Source organism: Epinephelus fuscoguttatus, linkage group LG16, assembly GCF_011397635.1.
Source record: "Epinephelus fuscoguttatus linkage group LG16, E.fuscoguttatus.final_Chr_v1".
NCBI lineage: Eukaryota > Metazoa > Chordata > Actinopteri > Perciformes > Serranidae > Epinephelus > Epinephelus fuscoguttatus.
The window spans coordinates 39,911,825-39,920,807 of NC_064767.1; positions in this window are offsets into that span (position 1 = coordinate 39,911,825).

Consider the following 8,983-nt stretch of genomic DNA (forward strand, 5'->3'; position numbering starts at 1 on the left):
CACAGGCACCTCTGAGGCAATTATATCTTTAGATGCTGAAAAGGTGTTTGACCGCGTGGAGTGGAAATATCTTTTTTATACCCTACATAAATTCGGCTATGATTCTAAGTTCATTACCTGGCTAAAACTTCTGTATTCATCCCCTCTAGCCTGTGTCAGGACTAACAGCACTCATTCAGGATATTTCTCTTTACAATGGTCGACACGCCAAGGTTAAACTTAAACTTAATCTCAGTAAAAGTGAGCTGATGCCGCTCAATGCAGCTGCAAAGAGTTTCCCTTTACATTTTCTTTCCTTCAAAATCACAAATGGTAGTTTTGTTTATCTTGGTATACATGTCACTAACAGATTTGAAAACCTTTTCAAGGCCAACTTCACTTTACTTCTAACCCGCACTAAGGAAGATTTAGAACGCTGGTCTCTGCTACACCTCTCTTTAGCTGCAAGAATAAACTCTATTAAAATGAACACTCTCCCTAGATTTTTGTATTTCTTTCAGTGCCTGCCAATGTTTCTTCCAAATACATTTTTTAAAAAAGTTGACAGCTTGATTCTATCGTTTATATGGGACAAAGAGACTCCTAGAATGCGTAAACAGTTCTTGCAGAGACTCAAGTCAGATGGAGGCTTAGCGCTACTAGATCTCAGATTGTATTATTGGGCCACTAACCTTAGGATCATTCAGTACTGGTTGCGGCATAAAGAGTTGTCTCCATCCCCAATTTGGCTGGAGATGGAAGCTTCACCGGCATCGCTATTGTCCCTTGCTCATTCCCCCATGACAGGCCCTTTCTCCTTCTACACTAAAAATGTGTGTGTTAAAACAACATTGAAGATATGGAATCAATTTAGGAGACATTTTGGATTTCAGGCAACTTCTTTCTTTGCTCCGGTAGCCTCCAACCCGGCTTTTCCACCATCCATAGCTGATAGCTCCTTTTCAATATGGTCTAATTTTGGCATTAAGAGGTTTAAAGACCTTTATGTGGACAATATATTTGCTTCATTCGGGCAATTATCAATTGAATTTGGTCTCCCCCAGGCACCATCGATTCAGGTTCAAATCCGTAACTATGCAGCTTAGATCCCCGATTTCCCACCCTTCCTGACAAAACACAGTTTGATACCTTTCTTACTCCACTACCTACTCTGAAAGGCTCCTTGACAATAATCTATATATATGCTCTTTACAAACCACCTCACTAAACATTATTAAAGGAACTTGGGGCAGGATCAAGAAATGAGACTCACTAGTGACACGACGACCACTGCGGGTAACTGCAGCCACCGGCGAAGCCGGCACGGGAGTGCACACAGACTCTTCACTGCAGTGCAGGTGATGCTGTGACCAGGCTGTGACACTGTTTACTTGACGCTGTTCACGTGATGGTTTACTCCGTTCGTGCCTCATGCAAGCAACCATCATGTCAAGCGACAAAGTAAGTAACAAACAATGTTTATTTTAGTCTAACTTTAGTAAATTTCCTTGACAACATTAACGTATTCATTCAGCAAAATGACAGTTGTAATGTAAAGTAAGTTTACCTTCCATTGGCCAAATGGTCACTAAATGTTCAAATTTCACCAGCCACTCTAGCAATAGCCATTGTTTTGTTACTGGTGAGTGAAGCTAATTTACCTGCCACTAACGTGATGGTATTTTACAAGCATTCGGCTTTGTGGCTGCAGCTAATTTCTGACTGTGGTAATTACCAACATAGCTAGTATTTATAACATTGGATAAAGCTTGCTAACAAGCTGATGTAAATGTGCAGTCATTATCATGTAACAGCAATAGTATGATTCAATGTTTCAAGCCTGACTGACTTGTATGCACATATGTATGTACGTGGGTGTATGCATGCATGTATGTGTGTATGTATGCATGTATATATGGATATGGAAGCATAGGAGCATTATTCTCCATATTTTTTCTCTTTTTAGTGTGTTTTGTAAGGCTCCTGTATTTTTTTTCTAAGTGTCTTGTAAGCCCATGAGGGCTGCACCTTCAGTGTATGACACTATGATAATAAAAAAAAAAAAAAACTAACTAACTAACTCAAGCCACTGACATAATTTGTGAAAGAATTTCCATTATAAGACAATATGAATGCTACGACTATCCCTGTGTTATAACAATGTAAATACAAGAAAAACTGAAATGTCAATGTTGAATCAGAATAAAAATTACATCAAATAAAATCATAACATCCCTTTGAGGGTAAAAAAGTTATTTTTATTATTATTGTTCTCACTGTTTTTGTTTCAGGATTTGGAATTGACTCTGGAAGGAGTGGCACAGATGGAGGACACTTCAGAGGAGGAGTATGTGCCTCAACCTGCTCCAGACTCTGATGAGTCATGGGAAAGTTTGAGACCAGGGGGTAAAGGCAAAGGTGGGAGAGGAAAGGGAAAAGGAAGAGGTCACGCTTAAGGTCGGGGAAGGACACGCTCAAGGGGTGAAGGCAGCAGGTCGCGGTCCAGAGCTCCTTCCAGATCACCAGGGCGCCGGGGCAGGCAGCGCACCGAAGCTCTCAGGGAGGAGGACAGAGTCCGGCTCGCACAGCTTAGAGCTGCCAGTATAGCTGAGATGCAGGTTGGTTATAGCTATTTGGTTAAAAAAATCTTGTTATTTGAATGAATGAGTAAAAGAGGACACAGACTTGAAATATGAATCTAGCCATGTAAACATATTTCCTTGATCAATTTCTAGACGGCTTTACAACATCTGAGCCAGGAGGAGAAAGATGTCATTCTACAGTCAGTGGTGACCCGCCTACCAGGGGTGATGCTGGACATCCTGGAGTTCCGGGAGCAGGCACCAGGACCACATCTTCCAGAAAGAGGGCAGCTTGCGTGGTGCACCTGCCTGAACTGCAGACGCATGCCGACCCAAATGGAAAACCTGTGCTGTTGGCAGGCTCCGGACCAGTGCCTGAGCAGGAGTGCCCACCTGGAGATGTACTGTCTGGATGAGGGTATGCTGTGTCTGGTGAGGATGACGTGGAGCGACATCTTTGCTCTGGAGGACAGCCAAGATGTGGGAGCTGACAACAAAGAGTTTCGGTTTGCTGCCTACCACCAGTTCACAATCTGGCAACATGGGCATCTGGGAAGAGGGAACCGGAGGCCAATCCCAAGCTTCTGTGTACTTCGCATCTGTGCAAAATTCCCTGAACCCTTTGGAAACTATACAGGCTACAAAGAAGCTCCATTTAGGGTGGCAGACTGAAATTTCCAACTGTTCTATCTATCTGTGACCTCAAAATAACAGACTCCACTTTTATCCAAAAATAAAAACAATTTATGTGCAATATATATTTATTTTCAAAGTTTTCAGGGAGTATTTTTCAAATTTGCATTATGCACATAGTTTTATTTTGTTTTTTGTTTTTTACATGTTCCTAATAAAAAAATGTTTGGAAAATAAGCAGGTCTTGTCTTCTCTCTTTTCGTGCTTCATGTAGCTGAGGCCTTTATGGAGAGAAGAGAACAGTAGCGTTAGAACATATACCAATGCTCCATAATCAAATCTGGTAATTGTTATTTTCAACTCGACCTTGGCATAACAGATGTAACTAATGGCTCGATGCTGATAGTTTGACCATTACAAATAGAAGTTCCAAACTTAAAAATGAATTAGCAGTGTATTATAATTGGTGAGAGTGAGCAAAAGATCTAAACTTTTCTGCAGTATTGGACCTTAGTACAGTACAGCTGGCTTTTACAGAGAATGACTTTTGAGACTGACTTCTATTTTTTTATTTCAAAGAGGTATGTTTTGACTTGACCTGCACAACAATAACAAACATTATTTGAAATTGATCAGATATGAAATGTGGGATGTAGGTGAATGACATACCTGTCCTCTGCGAATCTGTGTCTGGACCAGTTCTGCCGTTGGGGGGGGCACAACTCCTGCAAGATTTCCAAGATGCCTTGGGTCACCCGGCCAGCGTTTTGCTTTTCTTGGGAGCGCCCCTCCATCCATACGCTTTCTTAGGATGCCACGCTGCAGTTCAGGGATGTAGCCATAGTCCTTTGCAACCTTTACCGCTTGGACACGGTAATTGTGTGACTTCTTGCTGTACAGTCTCTTGTATCTAAAAGACAACAGTTTAAAGATTTACTGCATGTCCCCCTCTCTCCCTTACCTTTTCTGTCAACCAACAGTACAGCACAATAATTTATGTAGTGACAGATTATACTAAATCAGCACATTTGACAAGTTATTTTGTAGTACAGATCATGTTCAGTTGTCTTGAAGATCAATAAAATGTGAGATTTGTCGATGGTTGTGGTGGTTGTAGTCTAATGCAGCAAGAAGGCACTTTGCTTCATAGACAGGAGGAGAGAAGGTTTAACCAAATAAAATCTGCAAGGGACTCCATCCTCTTGGGCATAAGGCTCTCTTGCAACATCTCTTTTCATTTGTATGGGACAACAACACTGGACACTGATGATGTCCTTGGACTCATTTTCCATAGTGGTGTAAGTGCAGTACTGGGCAGTGTGTCCTGTAGATACGAATGAGTTGTTATAATATGAAAATCATTTTTGCTTGCAGAAAATGTGTTTACACAAATTTGATAAATAGAATACTTACCTAGGGAGTCCATCCTTCCATCAGCTGAAACAGATAAACGCAAGCAAATTATGACCTTTGCAGCTTAAAACAGGGCCATTACATATCGTGTAATGGCCCTGGTTTTACGTGTATTAGCATTTATATTTTACTTTACACTAATCTTACACAGACATATGTTGAATAGAGTAATACCTTGCAAAAGCTGGGAAACAATCGTTTCTCAGGGACAGTGAGAAGATATGTCCAGTTGTTTTTTCTCTCATAGGTTTTGCCAAATTGATTTTGCAAAGATAAATAATGTATGCTGCTGTTATGTACAATGCAGTTCCATACTTACCTAGGGCAACAACACTGTCCTTTGCACGCAAGCAGTCAGTGATGGCAGCTCTCTTCTTCTCCCAAAACTCTTTTATAGAGTCAATGAAGTAATGGCTCTGCATTAGTCAGAATGATTTTTGAGACACTACGCTGATATTCATATACCGGAAGAAGAGGGCAATCTTTGAAAAGTTATCGCCAGAGAGGAGTATGTTTGTGGCGACCATGAAGTCCTCCTCATGTTGATTTGTAGCAGGACAATTACCAAGTGTTATTTGCAATCTATTCTGATGTCTATATAAGCAGTAACACATTGTGAATAGGGGTCCGCAGCCAAATGACATTCATATTTAGAAGCTTATCTGCCAAGTAAATCCAAAGTCAGATCTCAAGCTCAAACTCAAATCTCTTTGTAGGCTACATTCTAGCTCTTTGTGATCCTCTGTAAATTCTGAGACTTCCATGGCCCCATTTTTCCTTTATTTTTCATTCAAAGACTAACCTGACCAATGTAAACTCGGTGTTCTGTGTTTAATTTTGTGTAAAGAACAAAATTGATAACTTTTGGAATGTCAACTCACCCACTCGATAATGGTAGCACTTCCCCTTTTCAGGAATTTGACCTGAAACGGTGGAGTGGCATCACATTCTATACCCATCTGGTCTTCCCTATAGTAACATTTTTGATGGGTAGCTGGAGGAAATTGACCATTCTTGCCAAGCTGCTGTTGAAGGTGATGCATGCAGGCTGGTCAACTAGGTTATCTTCAACGGAGACCTTCTCTGGACCGGGGAAGGAGGGCACATTGTTGTCTTTCTCCTCATCTGACTCAGGGTTGTCAGGGTCTTCATCTGGTTCGTCATCGTGGTTAAGAATGTCAACGACAGATTCATCAGTCAAGTCTCTTTATGATGTAATTATATAATTCATATTCATGAGTATCAACATAATACATCTATACATGTTAAATACAGATGAAACTCGTTACCAACAGGACTGCTTCACCCCCCCACAAGCTTGAGGAAACAGATCATCGTAGGGTCTACTACCGAGAGATACATACCGTACAGAGATAGGTGGCATGTAATCACTGTCCATTTACATCTACTTCAATTCTGTAATTGAAAAACAAAAAGATAAACATGAATGTGCAATAAAGTAGACATTGGAGATTAAAAGATGTGGAGATTTTGAGAATTTTTCAACTCACACACTGTTGAGTAAGCTGTTTGCTTGTTCCTCATCCACTATAACAGCATCCATCACAAGATCCATGGATTTGAAACTACAGACAACACAAGCGTGTATGTTATAAGTAAAGACTAGTACTGGTACTTCTACTACAAAGCAAATATGGAGCAAAATCCATCTCCCATAAACTCACTCAGTAAATACATTAGCAAGATGAGTAATTTTGCTTAGATGGAAATCTTCTGCAGCCCCCACTCATGCTTCTTGGATCAAGTCCATTTTAAACTGTATAAAGTTGGAAAAAATAAGTTGCACATTGAAAGGGTCTACAGACAAATTTTGCACTACATGGGCCCCTTTTTTCTCATTTGTTAAGAGGCTTGATTTCCCTGCGGTTCCAGAGTGACGTTTATTTTTTTTTATATGTATGTGTATATATGTATATTTTATTCATTATTTATTGTTTTCTCCCTGCTGGTTGGATGTGAGGATATATACTTGTTGTGTGTCTACACGGCGAATAGTTTGATTATGAGGATTTTACTGTATTATCTGGTTGACCTGTAAGTAACTTAGTCAAGGTATACTGTTGATGTGTTTTTCTTTGTGTTTCCTTTTTTTTTATAAATATTTTTGTTGTTTTCTTTTACCTAAGCATAACAATTTACAAGTGCAATGATATTGTTAATGTCCATTATGCCAAAAATGTAATAATAAAAAAAAAGTAAAAAAAAAAAAAATCTGACTTTTCTTCACATCTGAAAATCAACATAATGGTATATACTTTGTTAGAAATTACATGCTTTTCTCATAAAATGCACAATTGTTTTTGTTTTCCCCTAGATGGTAAAAGGTCTTTAATAGTCTAGTAAAGACGAAATACAAGCAATTAATTCCCTTGTTTAAAATAAGTAATAAAAAACCTTGATATAGAAAAGCAATGGAGAACAGCATATAAAATACTCCTGCTAAAATCAAAGCGAGGATAAGCAGTTTAATTTGGGCTTCATTGGGCAAAAATCCCATAATAACCTTTGAACATATTGTAATTCAAGTGGTCTGAGAGAAAATTAGAGATCTACACCTCCTCTTGGCTCTGTTTTCAGGCTTAAGAAAATCTAAGAAAAGCTTCTGTTGAGCTGGATAGAGCGGATCATACCAAACAGGAAGTCGGACACAGAAAAGATGAGAGAATCCAGCCAATTTTCAAAATAAAATAAATTTAAAAAATAAAAGCCTGTTTAATTATGATGTTTCTTGTCCGTCTATAAATATTTGTTCAGTTTGGTCTAGAGAGGGGGAGAGAGAGAGAGAGAGAGAGAGAGAGAGAGAGAGAGAGAGAAAGAGAGAGAGAGATGGCTACAGGTTGGGGGTTGCAATTCACACATACAGAAGGAGAGAGAGTGGGGGGGCGGGGGGGTAGAAATAAGTGAGAGATAATTTGTGAAGCCACATGTGGTGGGGAATACTCTCCTTAGTGTTGTGTGTGTGTGTATGGTGATAGTGAACGCAGCCTGAGGCTGACTCCTTCCCCCAACCAACTCCCTAATCAGGCCAGGTTATATGAGGCACCTGTGTATATGTATATATATGTATATATATATATATATATATATATATATGTATGTGTGTATATGTATATATACACATACATACAGTACAGGCCAAAAGTTTGGACACACCTTCTCATTCAATGCGTTTTCTTTATTTTCATGACTATTTACATTGTACATTCTCACTGAAGGCATCAAAACTATGAATGAACACATGTGGAGTTATGTACTTAACAAAAAAAGGTGAAATAACTGAAAACATGTTTTATATTCTAGTTTCTTCAAAATAGCCACCCTTTGCTCTGATTACTGCTTTGCACACTCTTGGCATTCTCTCCATGAGCTTCAAGAGGTAGTCGCTGAAATGGTTTCCACTTCACAGGTGTGCCTTATCAGGGTTAATTAGTGGAATTTCTTGCTTTATCAATGGGGTTGGGACCATCAGTTGTGTTGTGCAGAAGTCAGGTTAATACACAGCCGACAGCCCTATTGGACAACTGTTAAAATTCATATTATGGCAAGAACCAATCAGCTAACTAAAGAAAAACCAGTGGCCATCATTACTTTAAGAAATGAAGGTCAGTCAGTCCGGAAAATTGCAAAAACTCTAAATGTGTCCCCAAGTGGAGTTGCAAAAACCATCAAGCGCTACAACGAAACTGGCACACATGAGGACCTCTCGATGAGTCACCTCTGCTTCTGAGGATAAGTTCATCCAAGTCACCAGCCTCAGAAATCGCAAGTTAACAGCAGCTCAGATCAGAGACCAGATGAATGCCACACAGAGTTCTAGCAGCACACCCATCTCTAGAACAACTGTTAAGAGGAGACTGCGCGAATCAGGCCTTCATGGTCAAATAGCTGCTAGGAAACCACTGCTAAGGAGAGGCAACAAGCAGAAGAGATTTGTTTGGGCCAAGAAACACAAGGAATGGACATTAGACCAGTGGAAATCTGTGCTTTGGTCTGATGAGTCCAAATTTGAGATCTTTGGTTCCAACTGCCGTGTCTTTGTGAGACGAGAAAAGGTGAACGGATGGATTCCACATGCCTGGTTCCCACTGTGAAGCATGGGGGAGGAGGTGTGATGGTGTGGGGGTGTTTTGCTGGTGACACTGTTGGGGATTTATTCAAAATTGAAGGCACACTGAACCAGCATGGCTACCACAGCATCCTGCAGCGACATGCCATCCCATCCGGTTTGCGTTTAGTTGGACGATCATTTATTTTTCAACAGGACAATGACCCCAAACACACCTCCAGGCTGTGTAAGGGCTATTTGACCAAGAAGGAGAGTGATGGAGTGCTGCGGCAGATGACCTGGCCTCCAC